A 22,210-nucleotide genomic window follows, 5' to 3' on the forward strand; every position below is an offset into this window, starting at 1 on the left:
CCTGGCTTCATATCCCCAGACATGTTTTCACTACAACTGAGAGAAAAGCGACCATGGGATTGCAATGGGGGAAATGTGGGGTGAGGGAAGAGTGTGCCTTTCCCATCTCCAAAATGCAGTTCCCATGCGTTGTTTTTTTAATGTCTGTCAAAGACCCAGGTGTTTTTCTGAACTTCTATTTTGATCTTTAAAGAAATGACCAAAGAAATGCCTATCCAATGCCTGCTACATACAGTGAGGTCATTTATTGTGTGTGTGTGTGTGTGTGTGAGAGAGAGAGAGAGAGAGAGAGAGAGATGGCAGTTTAGCCTCTGTAAATGTAAAACTCCCTCTCCCTGAACCCCACAACACTGGGTGCTGTTTCATGTAACTTCCAGTCCTCCTGCATCATAGAGAGAAAGCTAGATAAAGCTTCCCCCACCCCCCCACTTTGCTTCTGCCATGTTGTGTGTTCGGAACCCTCAATGCATGCAGAGCGGAGGTGCTAGATAGGAGCTGCTGATGTAAAGATATGCATTAGTGGATCACCCTGCTCTGAAATGATGAGTTAGCCCAGGGGCGCTTCTTAATATGGAGGTGGCAAGATGAAAGGTCATGAGGAATTCATTGCGCGGCCATATCCCACTGTAAATAAACTGATAAGATAGAATCATTGTCACAGTATGTGCCTGCTACGCTAGTTCCTTTCAAATGCAAGTAGGTGTCCAAAAAAAAAAAAGCCCCACTGGGCAGAGTCCTCTAAGAATCCAGACGGCATGACTGTTAACAAACAAAATCGTCAACAGCGATAAAAACACAAATCCTCCCTGCACTTGGAAAACTAGCCTCTAGGGGAGAAAGCCAGGCTTAAATTCAGTGCTGCTAATGCCCCTTCAGGCACCCCTGCCTCATTTGAAGAACTTGTGCTAAGTCCCTGCAGCCCTGGGTTCAAATAATGTTTTGCTGAGAGCTTCTTGGGCCCTTCAGTTTCCCTTTTTCATGATCAAGTGAGCCAGCTGCCAGCACTTCTTGTCCTCTCTCCCACATGCACACACCAGGACTCCCCTGTGGCTGCAACCTCTACACACACACACCCGCACCCTGTCCCAGCAGCAGTTTGTTCTTGGGCTGCTCTTGTCAGGCCCTGACAGATGTGCCTTGCTGTGCCATTTCTCCTGGCCTCATTGAGGCAATCGCATTAAAACCCTCTCTGGTGTCCTTCCCCTAGCCAAGATAAATGGGATCTGTCACCAGCTGTGTGTTCACTCCTAACCTTTGGAAATACCCCACTGCCTGGCTCTGAACTGCAGGCTGAAGCGGAGTAGAGGGAGGGCGGATGGGGGGGTGGGAGGTGGGTGGCAAACGGGGGGGGGGGCTGTTGGGGATTTGTCTCCTGCAAGCTCCAGTTAATCAAATTACACCACTATAGGTGAAAGTATTGGGGCTCTGCTGGGTCAAGATAAAGTAGAGACTAATAATAGTAATAGCGAGCATTAATATGGTGCTTTAAAGAATTCAAAACATGATCTTGTCCTAATCCTTAAAATAACGTTGTAAGTATCATATAATTATCATGTCAGAATCATTATCTCGGATGGGCGTACTGAGGCTTAGAGAGCCTTATTGTCTGGGATGTTACATAGGAACACTGGAAACTGCCTTTTACGAATCTGGACGTTGGTCCTGCTAGCTCAGTGTTGTCCACACTGACTGGCAGTGGCTCTTCGAGGTTTCAGGCAGGAGTGGATCTTTCCCTGCCCTACCTGGAGATGCCAGGGATTAAATCTCCCCGCCCTACCTGGAGATGCCAGGGATTAAATCTCCCCGCCCTACCTGGAGATGCCAGGGATTAAATCTGAGGCCCTCTGCATGCAAAACAAATGCTCTACACCCCAGCCTACAGCCCCACCCCCATGCCCATGACAGAGGTGAGATTTGAACCAGGGACTTGCCAGTTCATAGCACTGTCTCTTGAGGCTGAAAATGCACATGGCACACAGGCTACGTTTCCTCTGGTCTTCCTGTATTTTCAAAACCAAAAGTAGCTGTTCAAGAGACTGCGATTTTGAAAGGGATACCGGAAATCGGGGTGTTTAAATGTTTCCTCATATCTTTCTGTTCAAAATACCTCCTTGCCCCCCAGCTTTACTGCTCCGAAGGGTGTTTGTGAGGATCTGTTTAGTTCAAGAATCTGTCTAGTTCAGCATCTGCTCCCAACAGCCATCAGCTGACCTAACTTGAGCAAATGGCCTAGCAGCAGGACATGACGGTGATAGTCATCCAATTCTATTTATTTATTTATCTATCTATCTATCTATCTATCTATCTATCTATCTATCTATCTATCTATCTGATTTCTATACTGCCATCCAAAATAGCTCAGGGTGGTTTACACAGAGAAATAATAAACAAATAAGATGGATCCCTGTCCCCAAAGGGCTCACAATCTGAAAAGAAACATAACTTAGACACCAGCAACAGTCACTGGAGGAACTGTGCTGGGGGTGGATAGGGCCAGTTACTCTCCCCCTGCTCAATAAAGAGAATCACCACATTAAAAGGTTCCACTTTGCCCAATTAGCAGGGCTTTTGTCTTCAGCATCCTACACTCACAATTTGTCTTCAGCATCCTACACTCAGAAATGTGCTGCCTCTGAACTTGGAGGTTCATGTTGGGGTTTGTAATTATTCAGCAAAGCGCCGACAAAGGAAGCTACCCACTCCAGTTACAGAGTAGAGTGCAGAGTATAGATGTTGCAGTTATTTGAAGAACACACATGGAGATTGCTGGACAATCTAAACTAAATAGGTTTATTGGTGAGGTACATTTTGGATAGGAAACACCTAGTCCTATCTTTCTCTGCTGCAGGGGTTCCAAGGGCATCTATGCGACCACGTGACTCCAAGGCAGGACTAAGCTAATTAGAGTCGTTTTTAAGGCTGGGAGGAGCAAACCCTCCTCAGTTCTTTTTAGTCCTGCAAGGCTCCAGGCAGCTTGCTCTCTCAGCGCTCTAGCGCTTTCATTTTCGTTTTCATTGTTTTTCTTCTCTCTCTCTTAGTCTCTCTCCACCACCCTACTTCCTCTGCTCCTGCCTCTGCCTCCATTTCTGCTCCATTTTCCTCGTATGGCAAAACGCCCCAGAGTACTCCCCATGCGAGTACTGAGGGGGTCTCAGCTAGCCAATCTCCCGGCTCACTCCGGGCTGCCCGCAACACTGCCTCGGAGCCAGTAATCACCAGCGTGTTCTTTCCCCAGCCGGAGGCTTCCGGAGCACGTGGACGCTGCCCACCAGCTGTTCAGCGGCGTCCCGGAGCAGCAAGGGCCTCAGGCTTCTCTTGTAGAGGGTGGAGAAGCAGGCCGAGCAGCACCTCCGCTTCCGCTCTCCCTGGGTGCCTCTTGCCGGCCACCAACAGCGCCAGCATCCGCAACCCCTGCTCGCCCGTCACGGCCACCCAGGGTGCTGGCAATGGTGTCTTTGGCCCCAAAGGCCTCTTAAGAAGGCGAATCCCAGCAAGTCCAGGGCGGTTATGGCGAGTGTGTCTGCATGGTGGTGACTAGGAGCTCGGCTTCGGCAACGCATGATGAAATGGTGAGCTCGGCCCATGCTGGGCCTATACGATTATCTGATCCCCCTGACCATGGGTTCCGTAGGGTTATCTGGTCTGACCCACAATATCCCTGCAACCCAGTCCTTAACGGATGTTTCGGGGGATATGCCACCTACCTGGGGGCTGTGGATTGAGAACTTATTGGCATAGTCTTTTGAGAGATATGATGCCTTAAAATCCAAAAAGCAAAAGCGGACTAGGTGGGCTTCCCCCTCTTCCAGGGCAACTTCCTCCCCCTCTGAGACTCCAGCCCCTAAGAAAGTGAAGAAAAAGAGGAAGCATGTTAAAAAGTCCAAAAAGGCCAGGTCCAGATCTAGACAGAAGGAACTCTGTGTTCATTCCTCAGATCTCTGAACACAAGTCCCCAAGCCCTTGGGTTACACCTCAATGGGGAACTTAGCCACTGGATCCTCACAGGAGGCCCCCCAACGGCCCCCTCCCAACTCCATTCCACTGGTCCCTCTATATGGGATCCCCATTCACCAACTGACCCATTGGGTCAAGAGGAACTGGACCAACATAGGTCTGAGGGCAAATGGTCTGATGCCCAAGAACCAGACTCTTCAGAGGCACCCCTTAGACTTTTCCAAGCAGCGGATCTGGCACCACTTATGTCCAAAACTGTGCACGCCTTGGGCCTTAATCCTCCTGCCTCTCAGGAGGTCCAACCAGTGGGGGAAAGCGCACTGGTTTTCCCAGGTTCAAAGCACTCTAGCATAGCCCTTCCACTCACTAAACAATTCGAGGAAGTGGTCAAATCTGAATGGTCTCTAGCCACGCCTTTAAGAGGGCTACTGTCGTGGCTAATAAGCTTTACTCTTTCCAGCAAGAGGGGAGCGAAATATTCACTACACCCCCTACAGATGTGCCAGTGGTACAACTAATTTCTGGCTCGGTACTGACTAGAGACAGGGAATCTGCCCTCATGGAGGGGGCCCTCAAACTCACGCAAGAATCAACAGCCTTGTCCATGAGGGCCTCAGCGGCAGCCTCTATCATGGCACGCGCCTCTCTGATCTGGCTGGACGATTTAATTCAAGACACACACCCCTCGGAGCTGGTCAGGTTGCACCAAATGCTATTAAAGCTGCACAAGGCGCAAACGTTCATTTCAAACGCTACTGTGGATGGGCTACGTTTTGCATCCAGAGTTGCTACAGCCTTGGTGGTTGGCCGTTGCAATCTGTGGCTAAAATACTGGCAAGTAGATGCTGCATCTACGACCAATTTGGCCTCCGTTCCGTACAATGGTGAAAAGCTATTAGGCAATGCGGCCCTAAATGATATCCTAGTGGAGTCCAAAGATAAAAAGAAAGCCATGCCTTCTTCCACTAAAAGGCAGGATCGCTTTCAAGGAAGGTGGTCCTTTCAACCCTTTTGCTCCTTTCGGTTCCCTTTCGGGGGCAGAGACAGGGAATCAAGATCCCAACATCCCTACTGGGGTAGAGCTAGGGCATCTAGGGAGGCTTTTGGGAGTAAGGCCTCCTTCACAGCCCAGACCAAGCACTCCAAGCAGCAAGCGTGATGGGGTGGGAGAGGTGCCCCTAGGTGGTCGCCTCTCCTCATTGGTGCACTTGGGATGCCGCCACATCAGACCTCTGGGTACTCTCAACCATAAAAGAGGGCTACTCCATAGAGTTGATCAGCCAGACGCCTGACAGATTTTTGCCCCTCCTCCTGCCGCAAACAAAAGTACCAGGGCCTGCACAAGGCGATTCATCACCTTCTGGCAATAGGAGCCGTAGAACTGGATCCACAATACCAGAAAGACCTGCGGACCACCATCCACACGCTCAATTGTCATGAGTTCCTGATCAACGAAACAAAGAGTCCATTACACCCAGCACACCAGATTCTTCATCTTGGGGTGCTAATAGAAACTCAACAAGACAAGCTGTTCCTACCACGGGACCGCAAACATACTCTGGAGTTAGAGGTACACAAGGTACTGGGCTCAGGTCTCATGGACCTTTCCAAGCTTCTGGGCCTGATGGTGGAAGGTCTACAGTCGGACCCTTGGAGGTGCTTCCATCTGAGACCCCTCCAGTGGTTCCTGCTACGCTTTCATGCGGACATCGCAGTGAGGTCCAACAGACGTGTCTCCCTGCCGCAAAAGGTTCTCCACTCTCTACGCTGGTGGATCACTGCTCCACATGAAAGGAATTCCAGGATCCTCCCAAGATCATCATTACTACGGACACCAGCAACAAGGGCTGGGGAGCTCACTGCCAGCACTGGTCTATCCAGGGCAAGTGGTCGCCACAAGAACATCAGCACAGTATAAACTGGCTGCAACTCATAGCCATTTGCTTTGCCCTCCGCAAATTCGAGTCCATGATCCTTCATCAGCATGTGCTCATTCACATGGACAATACCACGGCAAAGGCTCACATGAACGCCAAGGGGGGACCAGATCCAAGTCCCTGCAAGTGGAAACAGTGCTACTATTCCACTGGGTGGAACACTGTGTGGTGTCTCTGATGTATGGTGCATCATGTACAGGGCAACCTGAACACTATAGCAGACTGGCTGAGCTGCTCAGACCTCCTCCCAGGGGAATGGTGTCTACAACCGAAAATTTTCCTCCACATCACGGAACGTTTCAGCCTCCCTGTTTGTGACTCCAGCGAATGTCCAACTGCCTTGATTCTTCATGGGGTTTCCCTGCCAGCAGGCGGAAGTGATGGACGCTCTATCCTCACCATGGCTAGATGGCCTGCTTTATGTGTTCCCTCCCACCCCACTACTAGCACATGTTCTGCACAGGGTCCAAGCTTCTGCGAGCTCAGCTCATCCTCGTGGCTGTCATGAGCGCACTCAATGAAAGACGCTGGTCAGAGATATTAGGTTTCAGTTGTTTTATTTGCTAGAGAGGCAGATTCAGCAGTCTCACCAGGGATACAAGAGTGAGGAGTGAGAAGTCCAATTACAAAGTCAAAATTTCTCCGACGGAGGCTCGAGCCAATTTGACGTGTTGTTTCCAGCAGTTGTTCAAGGCACAGGTTGCCTGATTTATAGTCCTCGGCCTCGTGCACTCAATCAACACTCCACCCCCGCCAGCTGTCATAGATTCAATCTAGCTCCTGTTGCCTCCTTGCGAGGCAACGACTGCTCTGTAATTTCCTCACCTGTTGCTGACGTTTTTCCTGTCTGCGTCCTCGAGGAGATAGTGGCCATTCAGACTCTGGCTCAGATCCTGACCCTTCTCCTCAAAGGTCCCCTGATGGCTCCTCCTGTGCTAAACATTCGCCCTGGCCTGTCTCAGTTATCTCACCGGACTGCTCCTCCTCAGATGCTTCTCCACCGTCTAGTAAGTTGCCTGCCCCCCACTCCTGTCCACTGTCCTCGAGCGGGGACATGGCAGTGGCCCCATTTTGGCCACGGAGGCCGTGGTTTGTGGTGATCTCCAATCTAGCCACGGAACCCCATCTGCTGCTTCCCATCACCCCAGATCTCCTGCAACAAGGGCCGGTCCGACACCCAGATCCAGGCTGGTTAAGGCTAGCCGCCTGGAAACTGAACAGCCACTCCTAAGACAACATAGCTACTCATCTTCGGTCCTCAACACGATGCTCGCATCTAGACGGCCATCCACCAATAGGATATACTAATCTGCATGGAGAGCCTTCCTGCGATGGTCGGCATGCCACAGGGTTCCCAAGGGTTCTGCCTCCATGACTCACCTATTACAGTTCCTGCAAGATGGACTAGACGAAGGACTCTCCACTAATACTTTGAAATGCCAGACCACCTCCTTAGTGGACCTAATTTCGGGGACCTCAAAAGGCACCATGTGTCGCCATCCGCATCTAAAACATTTCCTGAAGGGCACTACTCTCCTGTCTGCTCCGGTGTTCCATTGTTTCCCTACCTGGAGATTACATACTGTTCTGAAGGCTTTCCAGGGCCCTCCCTTCGAGCCATTGCCCTCAATTCCACTACATATACTATCCTTCAAACTGGCATTCTTCATGGCCATCACTTCGGCACACAGAGTGTCTGAACTCAGTGCCCTCTCTGTACATAAAAACCTTTGTATTTTTTCAGAGGACTCTGTGAAGCTGATCCCAGACCCCTTTTTTCAACCAAAAGTAGCTTTCCCCTTCCATATGTCTCAGGATGTTATTTTGTCCTCATTTTGCCCAAAACCGGTTCACTCGGTGGAAGAGGCTTGGCATAAGCTTGATGTCCATAGGTGCCTTAAAGCTTACATCAAGCTTTACCTACATAAACCTATTAGAACCTCTGAGTCCCTTTTCGTCCCGTTCATGCCACGATCTATGGGACAGCCTGTCACTTCCGCCACCATAGCTAGGTGGCTGAAGGAATGTATAACTCTAGCTTACGAGTCACAAAACCTCAGGGCACCCACCAAAGTGTTTGCCCACTCCACGAGGGCGGTGGCCATATCAGCGGCCTTTTCTGTGAACCAGGACATTTGCAGAGCAGCAACCTGGCAAGTGCCCTCTACATTTACTAGGCACTATAAACTAGATGTCTTTGCGTCTGCCCAGGCAGCATTAGGGAGGAGGGTCCTCCAGCAGGTTGCACCTAGGGCTGTGGTATGTCCTCATACGTGAGACACCCTTGGATCCCCTGCAGCAGAGAGCGGAGCATTGGTTACTCACCATGAAGGCTCTTCCTTGCTGCGGGGTCCAAGGGCGTCTCGTCCCCACCCTTCTCTTACCAGTGCCTACTGTCTGGGGACTGGGGTATGTTTTTTGTTCCATAGATATATATTTATATGCAGTTTAGTTGTTGCTGGTTTGGTTTTTTTGACTTCTTATACCTAGTTTCTACCAGGTTTTTCCTACTTCGTTGATGTACCTTTTGCCTCTTGTACTAAAAGAACTGAGGAGGCTTTGCTCCTCCCTGCCTTAAAAGCTACCCGAATTAACTTAGTCCTGCCTTGGAGTCACATGGGTCGCATAACCACACGTGAGACGCCCTTGTGCCTCGCAACAAGAAGGAGCCTTCACGGTGATTAACCAGTGCTCCAATTTGCTACATAATGGATAGGTAGGGGGAGAGAGATGTTTCCATCTACTCTCTAAGAGGAAAGGAAGAGGACTGACTCAGCACAGGAAGTACCTGAGGAGTCAAGGCAAGGGCCATAGAGTGGAAGCTAAGCAGGGACAGGTAAGGAGACCCTCCCTAACAACCTCTACTCTCAATGCCCCTAGTGGTCATTAGGATAGTTGGTGCAAAAGGTCAATGTACTGGAAGTTCATCTCCAACAGTTCAGTGTGTGTTGGTGTGATGGCTTCATGCAGAATTAGGTAATACCAAGGTAATACCAAGCATTGGCTTGTCTGCCTTTCAGAAGTAGGCCCTTGTGTCGCAAGTGTGATTGGCGAGATTTGAACCAGTCACGTACCTGTTAGGTGGAATACAGTCTAAGCAACAACTCTATCAACACATAGGTTGTTGGTTTTGACCTTTAAAGCCCTTAACAGTTTGGGCCCTGGATACCTGAGGGAACGCCTGCTCCCACGGGTTGCTGCCTGCTTGACAAGGTCATCTGAGGGGGCTCTGCTCCGGGTGCAGATAGTGAGGGAGGCTCGGCTGTTGAGCACATGGGACAGGGCCTTCTCTGTTGCTGCCCCCAGACTCTGGAATGCTCTCCTGGTGACTATTCACTCCATCACAGTTCTTGGAACGCGTGTAAAATCTTGGCTTTTTACCCAGGCTTTTATATGATTGTCTCTACTGCCCCTGCTTTGTATTTCGTTTGGTTATATTGTACTTGTATTTTAATTTTTTTTAGTCAGATCTATGTTTTTAAATTCTAGCTGAATATTTTAATTGTGTGATTTTTATAGTCTTGTTTTAATTTTTCTGTGTGAACCACCTTGAGATTGTTTTAATGAAAGGTAACATACAAATTTAACAATAAATAAATAAAGTAAACAAAGTTATGTCACTCTTCAGGGAGTAAGCCCTATTCAAAGAAGCGGGAAATGCTTCTGACTTAAATGGACATGGGCTTGGTCTGCACAACGACACACACTGTTCATTCATGCAACAGCAGAGGCTGGTGAGACAACCTCGGTCTCTGCATTTGCTTCGCAGAGCCATGGTTTATGGGTGGGTATTTCCGTATCTGATTGGAGAGCGTCCTCATCAGCAGGAAAGGAGGAATCCAGATTCTGCAGAAGCATATTGGACTCTTTCCAGGTGGCTTGAATCGCTCTACCCTACAGTAAGAAGCTGGGTGTAAATAGTCTGGGTGAAGGAAGTGAGAGCCAGACCAAGCAATCCCCCCAGCTTCCAGTGGGTAAGTGTGAGAACCTGTTGGTTCACATTTCCCCAGAATCAGAGGCCTCTTGGATTTTATGATGAATGGAACCCCGAAGGCTTGACTCCAACTCAGGACTGGGTTAACCATTCGCCAAGTACGAGTCAGAGCAGGCCCCAGCGATTTGGTGATTCTCCTGTAGTCCAAAGTCTGTATGAGTGAAAATGGATGTAATGTCCTTAGAGCAGAGAGAGGCAACCTTGGCGCTGCAGCCGTTGTTGAATGACACCTCCCGTCAACCCCAGCTACCGTTTATTGTGGCTGGGGATCATGGGAGTTGTAGTTCAACAACAGTTGGGGAGTCAAGATTGCCTCCCTCTGCTGTAGAGCAAGGGGGGCGTTCTGCATGTCCCCTTGCTATGATGAGTCTGACCATACCTATTCCTGTTCAGGGTCAAGCGTGGCGGTGGGGGAGAGAAGCAAAAGGTTCCTGTAAATTGCAGGGAGAAGCAGCCCAGAGAGTGGGGAGGCTGACTGCTGAGCTGAGTGTTTTGATGGGCATGCCTGTCATTTCGTTTGCAAAGCTGGGTTCACCCGATGGTTGAGGAGTGTGCTGTGAGCTTTCTTTTTCTGTTGCGTCTGCCTTCACTCTTTGTGAATGAACAAGGCTTTGAATCCCGATCTCCCTGGCTGACAGCCAGCACTCTAACCACTGCGCACACCAAGCTCTCGTACTGAGTCCTGGCCTCAAAAGAGCCAAGCCATCAAATATTTAGGCACCGACTCCATACAGAATGGATGGGGAGTGGGGGAAGCATTTAAAATTCGTTAAGCAGCCGCATCAAACTTTTAGGGGCTCTGCTGACCAGGCATCTAGGATTTTCCCCACCCTGCCTGGCTCCAATTAAGTCTGGCAGACTGACACCTTTGCACAGGCTCGGTGCACTCCACTGCACACTCCACCTAACCTAAAAGCATGCACTCCTCCCGCAAAGTGTGTCGCCAGCATTTAATAGTGGCTTAAACGCACACACCGTAACAGAGGAAGTCGCACGAGGTTGTGTTGCACATCCAAGGAGCCTTGGCCGGATTAAATACCGAAGCACGCTTTCTGCAGGGTGTGGGGGATGCCGGGCCTTGGGTTGCGTTGCTGTTGCCGCCGAGGAAGGGTTTCAAAGAGCCTGAACTCCACTTTGGCAGCCCCCGAGAACCTTTTTAACACAACACGATCTGGGGAAATAATTGCCACGGCCCACGGAGCAGCACTTCTTCCACTCCAGTGAGACTGTTTGCTGTGGGCAAGGGGCCAACGCCTGCCGGCTGGTGGTGTTGAGGACTGCCGTGTGCACCCCCTTGCTCCCCCCCATGTACATGTATGTCCAGTGCCCTCCTCCGCCCCATGTACCATTGCCTGAGCTGCCAGGTGTTTTGCGATTCCCTTTCATCACTCCCACTGCAAGCGCCTGCTGCGAAAGAAGCTTGTAAGGCCGGGGTGGGCGGGTGGGGTTGCTGCCGCTACCTGTGTGTGACGGCTTGAGCGGAATCTTCTCTTGGAGACACAGGAAAAGAGGGCGGGATGCCCCTGTCGCTGCAGCCCCGTGACTCCAGTGTCTAAGATCTGTCGGGGACAGCCTTTTGCTGAAGAGCCTCGTATCTTAAAGCTGTCCCTTGCTACACATTTATTATTTATTCGTTTGTTTGGGCAGTTATATTCCGCTCTTCCAGAGTGGTGTCCATGGTTATGTTTATCCTCGCAACGACCCTGTGGGGTAGGCGAGGCTGAGAGAAATATGACTGGCCCAGAGTCACCCAGTGAGCTTCATGGCTGAATGGAGATCTGGACTCTTTTCCTGGTCCTAGTCCAACACTCTCATCACTCTGCCAATGCCCCTGCTTGTCGCCATGTGTTCCTTTTGAGCAGAGGGGATGGCATTTGCCTGTCCAATGACTGCTGAAAGCCCGGCACCGAAGGGGTCTTTACTTAGCTGCTTTCTGCACTCAGATCCAACAGACAGTGGCAGGCAATTAGCCACCAAAGACATTTGCAGAGAGGAGTTGGGTACAAGACAATACTGCGTTGGGGCTACTTCCTGTGGTTTCACAATTGCCACTTCCTTGAATGATGGGAACATATGAAGCTGTCTGGTCCTGAGTTAGATCACTGATCCATTTAGCTTAGTATTGTTTACACTGACTCGCAGCAGTTCTCCAGAACACCAAAGAGGGCCTACCTGGGGGTTATTCGCACAAGGCTTCATGCTGCGGGGTAAACGTTGAGCGAAGGCACTTTGAATCACACGTGGGGCACTGAGGGAAGCAGCCCCTCCCCTCTGCTCTCGGGTTTTGTTTTGATGCAAGTTCACATGGCATGCCTCCGTGTTTTCCTTCTAGCCAATGGGGGGGGGTGGAGAGATGACTAAAGAGCTGCATCTGCATTTGTAAAGAGAGTATCCCTCTTAATCATGCTAATGATTCTACTCAGTGCCTCTCCTTATTTGCTCTGGTGTTTTCAGAAAAAGTAGCTTAAACCCAGCATTTTTAAAACCCGGAAATACACTGAGATAAGCTAGAGTTCGCAAGACAAAGCCTGACTTCTGTGTGGAGTGGGTCCAAGGATCTCGAAAGGACTTTGGGGTAAGTTTGACTGGTGTGTGAATGCACACACTCTCTCCTGGAGGAGATTCAAGGTAACAGCGCTGTCTGTAAAGCCTCCTGGAGATACTGGGGTTTGAACCTGGACTTCTCTGCATGCAAAGCATCTGCTCTACTACTGAGCTACGCCTGCCCCCGCCATTTTGTTCAAGGTTATGAGGGAAGTGTACTGGAAACTTACGTGTTCTTGTGATACCTGTTCATTTGTGGGGCAGGGAGCAGACAGGCACTCAGACACACAGGTGTAGTTTCAAGCAACATTTGCTTCCCCCAAGAAAGCAGCAGCACACTATGCTTACAGCTTTCTCCAAAGCTGCTCTTTGCCAGCCCTCTGCAAAACTCATTTTCACTGGCTGTGTTCTGAACTATCAAATAGTTTGTTTCTGGTTCCACCCACACAGACGTTAGTTACCAGACGCCAACAGTCATTGAGCGAACCTTCAGTCAGAAAATTACACACACACACCACAAAACAAAACAAAAACCCCTTGCAAAAGAAGGTTGTAGTGCCTGTGCAAGAGCAGTGCAGTTGCCTTGAAAATACTTGTAAGGAAAGGAAAGGTCCACCACGGATGCATACCATTGTAATGTGGGCATGGTATTAAATACATAGATCACAGTTTCACAGAATCCGAGGATACTTGATCTGCTTGTGCAGAAACAAAGGTGACGCATAGATTGTCAGTCCTGATTCTCCCCCACTCCTTCAATCTGTGTCTCCATTTCCATCATTCATGCGTTTCTAAAATGGAGAGTGGGGGATTGTACACTTGACTCTGGCATACCCTGGCAAGATATTTTGCCATTCTAGGGTGAGAATGAACACCTTTAAAGTTGCTAAGTACAACAGACATATCAACCCTGCCTAGACCAGCACACAAGTGATGCCAGGGGATGGTGGGGGCGGCGGGAGGGCAATTCCCTCAGCAATTGCTATTCGGAGGTATACTCTTCCTGAACATGGAGGCTCCATTCAACTATTGTGGCTAATAACCATTGATAGACCCTTTAATTAAGGATAGGTCTACTCTTCTTTTAAAGCCATCTCGGCTAGTGACCATCACTGTATAATGTAGCAGTGAATTCCACAAGTTAATCATGAGAGAGAGAGAGAGAGAGAGTGTGTGTGTGTGTGTGTGTGTGTGTGTGTGAGAGAGAGAGAGAGAGAGAGAGAGAGAGAGAGAGACACTTTCTTGTATTTGTTCCAAGTCTGTTGCCAATCAGCTTCATTGAGAGACCTCAAATTCTGATATTAATCCTCGAGGGTGAAAACTGGTTCTGGAGAAAAGCTGGCTTGCTACTTTATGATGTTTTAGTTGGTTCTAATGAAGGTATTGCCCTACTTTGGATGTTTTTGCTAATGGATTAATATGCCTGTCTAAGATTCCTGATCCACTGTTGCATACCATTTATAAGTTTATGCACTAATGTCATGTCCAGTAGTTGTTTTTTGAGCTTAAAAGCCTTAAATACTTTACACTTTGCTTGCAGGGTAGGTGTACCAACCCCCTGCACATTTTGGCTGCCCCTTTCTGCACAGTTTCCAACTCTACAATATCCTTTTTGAGGTGGAGAAATCAAAACTCCAAACAATATTCCAATATGGCTGCACCATACATGTGTCTAAAAGTATTACGATATTGGCAGGGTTTTTAAAAATTAGTTCTTTCCTCAAATAATCCCTAACATTGAATTTTCCTTTCTGCACTGTGATTGCACAGAGTAGATGTTTTAATTGAACTATCCGCCATGATCCCAAGATCTCTTTCCTGGAGAGTCACTGTCAGCTCAGGCCCCATCAGTGTCTGTCTGAAGTGGGGTTGGGAGTGTGTGGAATTGCCCACTGGGCATCACTTTACACTTGCATTTACTATGCAAGTTAATTTTCCTTAACTCGTGGAAGGCTACTGGAGCTCCCCTGATCTAAGTGTGAAAGATCTGGGACTAATGCATCTCAGGAATTCCAGATCTTGGCTTTTTCTAAGTTTTCTAAGTTCTAACAGTTATTTTCCTTTTTACAACAGTGGACAGAATCCCATAGCTCCAATTCTTGGTCCCTCTCAATTTAAAGAAGAGAGTCCTTGAACTCAGGGGCGGAGCTATCATTGGGCGAATGGGTTCAAAGAACCCGGGCAGTGCCCAATCATGGGCCGCGCTTCGCGGCCCTGACACGCCCCCCACATCTGAAGTCAGACGTGGGGGTGCTAAGTTTAGCAAACGCAGCACCAGCCTAAGTAGCTCATGAAGGGGCTGTGCGACCCGTTCAGGAGTTAAAAGGGAAGAGCCGCTCCTGGCTGTTCTGCGAAAGCAGCGGCAGCCTTAGTTTAACTCGCTGAAGGGGCCGCGCGGCCCCTTCAGGAGTTAAACTCCAACTCTGGAATGGAGCCTCAAGGCTCCGTTCGGGAGCCAGACCCCGCCCCCCGTATCTGATGACGTCAGACGCAGGGGGCGTGGATAGGACCGCATCTGACGTCAGATGCAGGGGGTGGGGTCAGCGGGGCGGCCGCACACAGGCCGCTGGCGATCCCCCTCCACTGCTACTTGAGCTCCTTTTCCACGTTTGAGGTTTTGCATGCAAGGGCTGATTTACACTGTGCCAAATATGTTTGGATCCTTTATGCCCATAAATTACTTGCCCCCCATAAATTTAGGTTTAACTCACTAGCCAGCTCTTCTTTCCCCCAAAAAACTTTCTGGCACTCGGGCAGAGGGCTTAAGAGAGAAGTGAATCTTCTTTCGTTTGCACTCGGATATGAAGAGGGTAAGAAATAGTGGTGGGAGCTCCTTCCTACTGCTTAAAAGGAATTCCTGCTGCTTCTTACCATCTCTGGCATTGGAAATGAGACCTCTGGGGAGGAAATCTGTGTGGTGCTGGGTGTCCTGCTCACAGAGGGCCAGGGGCACACTGGCAAGTGGATTTGTAGATGCCTGTGTCTGCCACATATTGTGAAGTGAATGCTGTTCTGCTTGAAAGAGAGACAAGTGTCTGAAAACACACATGGGATGCACACCAGCATTATTGTGTTCACTGTAGGGACATACAGGGTGAGCCCTAGAGCAAACATGGCTGCCATGTAAAAGTGCTGCTGCTCTTAATGGAGATCTCGTTTAGCAGTTTGTGTGTCAGAAACAGGTTTACCATCTTTTGCTCTTCCTAGTTGTGCAATCCCAGAATGAGAAGGTTCGTGTTCGTTCTCTCTCTCTCTCCCTCCCTCTCCCCCTCCTGCCATGAATTTTCAGTGGCTGAGAGGAAGGTGTTGGATAGCCTCGGCCCAGATGGCATATCATCCGCAACACTAATTTCCTGGTAATTTCCTGTGCTGCCGATGTGGTCGCCTATACCAGGTATTGGAACGGCTCCATAAATATGCATAAGCTGGAGTTTTAATAACAGCAAGAGGAGATGGTGGCAGATTATCTCCCTCATCCCAACTCATGTGCTTTATTATTTGTTCACGTGACAGCTGTCGTCTTGTCCATCCATATGCATTCCTGTTTCTTCCCTGATGCAGCAGAGAAGTCTATAACCCAAGGCTCCTCCAACCTGCTATACCAGATCTGTACAACCTGGGACTGACCAAGCTGAAAGGGACCCCACTGACCATGTATTGGCTTTGCCATATGCACAACAACCTCCCTGTTCTTACAGCCCCAGGCAGGCAGATCTATTGTATCCCTGGTGGGCTGCATTTAGATGAGTTCTGCAGGTACCTTGTGAGCCACACTTTCTGCACAAGTAGGCATAACTTGCTTCCCCAGGGCTAGGAAGAAAGTCTGCTAATTCCAATCCCCCTGCTTGACCCTGCTTATCAATACCACTCAACTATGACTGTTTGTCTATTACAGTTTTATTCTGCCCTTTCTTCACGGAACTCAGGTTGGCATCAATAACACATGTGAGCACAAACCACTTTTTATCCTCAAAACAACTTTGCTAGGTGGGTTAAGCCGAGAGATAACGAGTGACCTAAGGTGAGCTTCATGGTTTGAATGGGAGCCTCTTCACTTTTTATAGTTACAGTGCTTATTTTCTTACCAGGTACACAGATTGTTGATTTGTACTGAATTGAGACATGATGCTGGAGCTTGCCTACTACATTCAGATTTATCATATATGGAATATATGCTATCGTATATGAGAGTCAGTTTGCCTGCTGCTCTTGAAGGAAGAGGAGGCAACAAGCTTGTATGTCTCTCCTAAAGAAGATACTGTATCAAGCAAGGAAACACAGCAAGGAAATAATAATAATAATAAAATAAATCACCAGGAAAACAAAAGGGAAAGGAGAAGCTAAGTTTGTTAGGGCTGGTACATTTTTAGGATTTGATTTCTGGCTGGCTGGAAGTGTGTGTATGTTTACCAGAGGAATTAGTCTGAGTAGAGGATTCCAGGTGAGTGACATTCCATCTTTTGGTAGGAGTCACATTCCTGAGGAAAGTCAGTTTGCCTGCTGATCTTGAATACAAGGCCCAGACCAGAGGAACTTTGCTAGGATATATTGAAGGAGTTTTGCATGAGTTTAGCAGGAGATTGGTGGGGAACTCTGTGGAGACGCACACAAGTGCTTCATCACAGAAAAGATACCCAGCGTAAGAATAAGGTGAGTACTACCCGATGTTTGTAATTTTCTTGGAGGACAAGCTTAAAATCTTTAATTGGCTGACAATTACACCCAGTACATAGCTTCAAATGAACAAGCCCTGTACGCTCTAAATAGCCAATCAAACCAGTTATGAAGGTAGAAAGCCAGCAGGGGGTGGGTGCTTCCCAGTGTATTGCACTGTCACATGTAGGACTACCTGCCTGAGGCACAGAAGTCCTGGGTATGCGCTTGGCTCTCAAGGAAGAAGTTGGTTCCCTCAGAGTCAAGGTGGCTGACCTGGAGAAGCTCAGGGAGGCAGAGAAGTACATAGAAGAGACCCTCAGGGATGTGATAGAGGCATTCTACTCCCAGCCTGACAGTGTGTCTGCTATCAGGGAGACTAAAGGTCTCAGTGGAAACTCTGAAGAGAGTTTGTATTCAGGAATAACCAATGGGACACTGTTATTCCTGGATACAAACTCTACAGAAGGAACAGTGAGGGGAGGAATGGGGGTGGAGTAGCACTGTATATTAAAGAAGGGATAGATTCCAACAAGCTAGAAAACCTACGTGGACCAGTCTCCTCCACAGAATCATTACTAGGGACGTGCTATTGCCCTCCGGATCACAACGCTGAGAGTGACCTGGAATTGGAGAAGCAAATAAAGGTGTCAAAAGAGAAACAGGGTAGTAATAATGGGTGACTTCAACTAACCATACATAGACTGGGTAAATTCATATTCAGGTAATGAAAGAGGCCAAATTTCTAGACATGCTAAATGACTGTGCCTTAGTCGCAGAACCAACCAGAGGGATGGTGACCTTGGACATAATCCTGAGTGGTGCCCACTCAACTGGTGCAAGATGTCTGAGTTGCATAACCATTGGGTAGCAGTGACCATAATGTGATCCAATTCAGCATATATGCAAGTGGAGAATTGCCAAGGAAGTCCAACACAGATGTGTTGGAATTCAGAAGAAGAAACTTCTCAAAAATGGGACTGGTAAAAAAGAAGTTGAAAGGGAAAGTCAGGAGGGCCAAATCACTCCAGAAAGCATGGAACTTATTTAAAACCACAATGATAGAAGCTCAATTAGAATGTATACCAAGGAGGAGGAAAGGTGCCACCAAGTGCAGGAGGACACCAGCATGGCTAATAAGTGGAGAAGCTATAAAAGGGAAGAAGACTTGCTTCAGAAAACAGAAGTCCTGCCCAAATGAAGAGAACAGAAAGGAACATAAACTCTTGCAAAGAAAATTCAAGGAGACAATAAAGGTAAAGGTAAAGTTGTGCCGTCGAGTCGGTGTCGACTCCTGGCGACCAAAGAGCCATCTGGTTTTCTTTGGTAGAATACCATTTACCATTGCCACCTCCTGCACAGTATGAGATGATGCCTTTCAGCATCTTCCTATATCTCTACTGCCCGATATAGGGGTTTCCTATAACCTGGGAAATATACCAGTGGGGATTTGATCCAGTAGCTTCTTGCTCCCTAGGCAAGTTACTTCCCCGCTGTGCTATTAGGAGACAATAAGGGATGCAAAAAGAGTGTTTGGGGAGCATATAACTAGAAGTGTCAAAGTGAATAACAAAAAGTTCTTTAAATATATCAGAAGTAGAAAACCTGCCAGGGAGGCGGTTGGCCCCTTAGATGATGAGGGTGTGAAAGAGATAATTATGGAGGATGAGACTGCAGAGAAGCTAAATGAGTTATTTGTATCTGTCTCCACAGTTGCGGATACTGACCATATACCCTCTCCAGAACTAAGCTTCTTGGGTTTAGCGGCTGAAGAGCTCGGCCAATTTGAAGTGACAAGGGAAGATGTTCTAAACTGTCTTGAAAAACTAACAAATCTCTGGGGCCAGATGGCACCCACCCAAGAGTTTTTGAGGGAACTCAAATGTGAAATTGCTGGTCTCTTAGCAAAAATATGGAGCGTGTCTCTACAATCAGGCTCTGTCCCAGAGGACTGGAAAGTAGACAATGTAACTGATTTTCAAAAAGGGATCCAAGGGGGATCCAAGAAATTACAGCTTAACTTTGGTGCCAGGTAAATTGATGGAAGGCGTACTTAAGGACAAAACTGTTAAAACATAGAAGAAAAGGCGTTGCTGAAGGAGAGCCAGCATGGCTTCTGCAAGGGCAAGTCTTGCTGCACGGACATTTTGGCGTTCTTTGAGGAGTGTCAGTAGGCATGTGGATAAAGTTGATCTGGTTGATATAATATACTTGGGCTTCCAAAAAGCTTTTGACAGAGTTCCTTACCAAACGCTCCTGAGTAAACATAGCTGTCATGGGATTAGGGGACAGGTTCATGTGTGGTTCGGTAACTGGTTGAAGGACAGGAAACAGAGGGTAGACATAAATGGACAGTTTTCACAGTGGAGGGAAGTAGGAAGTGGGGTTCCCAGGGATCAGTTCTGGAACCAGTGCTCTTTAACTTGTTCATAAACGATCTAGAAGTTGGAGTAAGCAGCAAAGTGGCCAAATTTGCAGATGAGACTAAGCTATTTAGGGTAGTGAAATCCACAACAGATTGTGAGAATTTGCAAAAAGGTATCTCCAAACTGGAGGAGTGGCCTGCTTACAGGCTCCTCCCTGTCTGCATATGGAATCTCCACTGCCCAATCATGGCTTTTCTGCTCACAAACTCTCAGGAGAGCTGCCACACACCAAAATCCCGTGTGCCATCCCGATTCCCATTGCCGCCTCCTGCTCTCGGCGGCCGGGCCAGACCGACCCACTGCCGCCTCCTTCTCCAAGCACCTTCTCCAACTTCTCAGCACAAGTTAGAAAGGGGTATTGTCTATGGTGAATAGCTACCATCTTGAAACAACATGGCAGAATAACAAAAAACAAAGCCCCATTGGGGTCCCTTAGAACCCCCTTCTATCCGCTATGAATTTGGTTTTCATAGTACTGTAAACACAAAGGTTATTACAGGAGGATACACACAGACATAGTGATCTCATAAGCCTTCTTCCCTTTGGAAAGTAGGTTAAAAATAATTTTGAAAAATGTGTTTCCCAATTAATTGGGGAATGCCTTTCCGGTCTGTTTTTAAAGAGGCATTTCATTGATTAACCAATCAATCAATTAAATGTTTCAGTCCTCATTCTAAGCAGTATTATCCTTTTGTCATAATTAAGTTTCAAAACCCTTTACTTGAGGTCAAATCTTGAAAAGGCCAAGCTAGCTCTGAGGATCTTTCCTCCTTCCCTATGGAGAATTAAGGCAGGGAGGCTAAATCAGTCAGTTGTCTTTTCAGCCTAGACATTCCAGTCCTAAGGGCGGCTCACACACGTGTCATACTGTTTGGCAGCTACTTTCCTGCCTTCCCTTCTTAGCTGGCACTTTCCCTTTCCTCTGGACTTGGCCTTCCCCTCTGCTGATTAGTCTCCCTGCCCCACATTTTCCTCCTCCACCGCCCTCTCCAACATAGTTAGGTACTCCTCCCTGCTCTTCAATTAGCTATTAACCTAGCCTGCATCCCCCCTTTTTATCTCCCCATCTCCCACACTGTCTTTCTCTTTAGACACCTGCCTTTGAAGATGCATTGAAATATAGATAAGGCCCAATGCAGCCGAGAGAGAAACAGTGTGGAGAGAGAGTGAAAGGATAGAGGAAAGGGAGGAGGACAGGTCTTTTTGTGCTTGTCTTGGCCACTTCATACTGCAGCCTCCTAGTTCCAACTGGTTTTTATTCCCTTTTTCTTGTAGCATTTTTAGGCTAACTCTAAACTAACAGAATCTGTGAGACCAGAAGCTTTTCTTGGTGTGACCAAGAAATTAAATCCAGGGCAAGAGTATGTAGATAGGAATGGACTCCATTCTCAGAGTTTTGTGGGAAATGTAAACTGGTTGCAGTTGGTAGGATGTCTGAGGGAGGGTGAAAAATCTGTTCCTTCCTCAAGAAATGGGCAGGAGCAGGGGTGGAGCCACCATTGTGCAGGGGGGTTCAAAGAACCTGAGCCACCACGCTCAGGCCTCACCTCACACCTCTGCCACACTCCTGCATCTGATGTCAGATGCAGGGGGCATGGCCACACTAGCAAACTGGTCTGCACCCCCCATTTGGAAGGAAATTCCAGCCAGCACTGGTTTCCCAGGCTGGCTGGGAACACTCCTCTCTGCTTTTGCAAGGAGGGAGAAGCCATCCTGTGAAGGCAGCGTTGGCCAGAATTTCCTTCCAAACAGGGCGCACAGCCCTGTTTGCTAGCATGGCCACGCCCTCTGCGCCTGACATCAGATGCAGGGGGCGTGGTGAGGGTGGCGTGGGCAGCCACCAGCAGGCTGGACAGGGGCTGCTGCCGCCCTCCGTATGCTACTGGGCAGGAGGCATGTTAATTTATTTCACTCCCAGTATTATACCTGAGTTTGCCCCTTTATTTTCTCCCAAATGACTTTCGCTCTTATGGGAAAAGGCAAAGTACTTCACCTAGAGATGCTGATGTGGAAAGGGCAAAACCTCCACCTCCACCTCTGACACCAGACAGCCCAACCTATAATGCAAAGAAGACTATAATGCAGCAATGTGCGTTCTTTGAACAGAAAGAAACATCTTGGGGTCCCTTATATGTTCTCCCCATTTTCTAGCCTGCTTTCCTTGAGGAAAGCAAGCTTATGATATCACCTGGTGTGTGTGTGTGTGTGTGTGTGTGTGTGTGTGTGTGTGTGTGTGTGTGTGTGTGACACACATCAACTTTGCAATGCCTGGAAATTGGGTAAAGTTGTAGCGACACATAGGGACACCTCAGTGGCACAGTTTGTGACATCATCCACCCCAATTCAAGATGGTGGATGCATAAACATTTGAGGCACAGTGGGTTAATTTTTGGACTGTCTACCTGGTTTGAACCAAATTTGGTACAGTTGTAGTGAGTGATACATAGGGACACCTTAACAGTATAGTTTGATGATGTCATCCCTGATTCAAGAATGTGCACACACAAATGTTTGAGGCGCAAGTGGGCTAACTTGCAAACCACCTAACCAATTTGAACCAAATTTGCTACAGATGTAGGGACACATAGGGACCCCAATTCAAGATGATGGATGCGTGAACATTTGAGGCGCAACATGTCTAAACATCTTGGAGTGGTACACATGGTTCTCCCACTCCTCCCTCCCCCACTTTATCCTCACAA

The 22,210-nt window shown here is 48.3% G+C and overlaps 1 protein-coding gene across 3 annotated transcripts in view; it reads left to right on the forward strand.

The window, feature by feature from the left end:
- NXPH4 (neurexophilin 4) overlaps positions 1–22,210 on the forward strand; it is a 120,151-nt gene that overhangs the window by 47,037 nt on the left and 50,904 nt on the right. Inside the window, exon 1 of one of the 3 annotated variants that reach the window (XM_053287876.1) lies at positions 12,381–12,460. The exons of the other annotated variants lie outside the window; for them this stretch is intronic. The gene's annotated coding sequence lies outside the window, so the exon portion shown is untranslated. Of the gene's footprint in view, positions 1–12,380; positions 12,461–22,210 lie in introns of those variants that run through there. 3 annotated transcript variants of the gene reach the window in all.

Source organism: Hemicordylus capensis, chromosome 2, assembly GCF_027244095.1.
Source record: "Hemicordylus capensis ecotype Gifberg chromosome 2, rHemCap1.1.pri, whole genome shotgun sequence".
In the NCBI taxonomy this organism is placed as follows: domain Eukaryota; kingdom Metazoa; phylum Chordata; class Lepidosauria; order Squamata; family Cordylidae; genus Hemicordylus; species Hemicordylus capensis.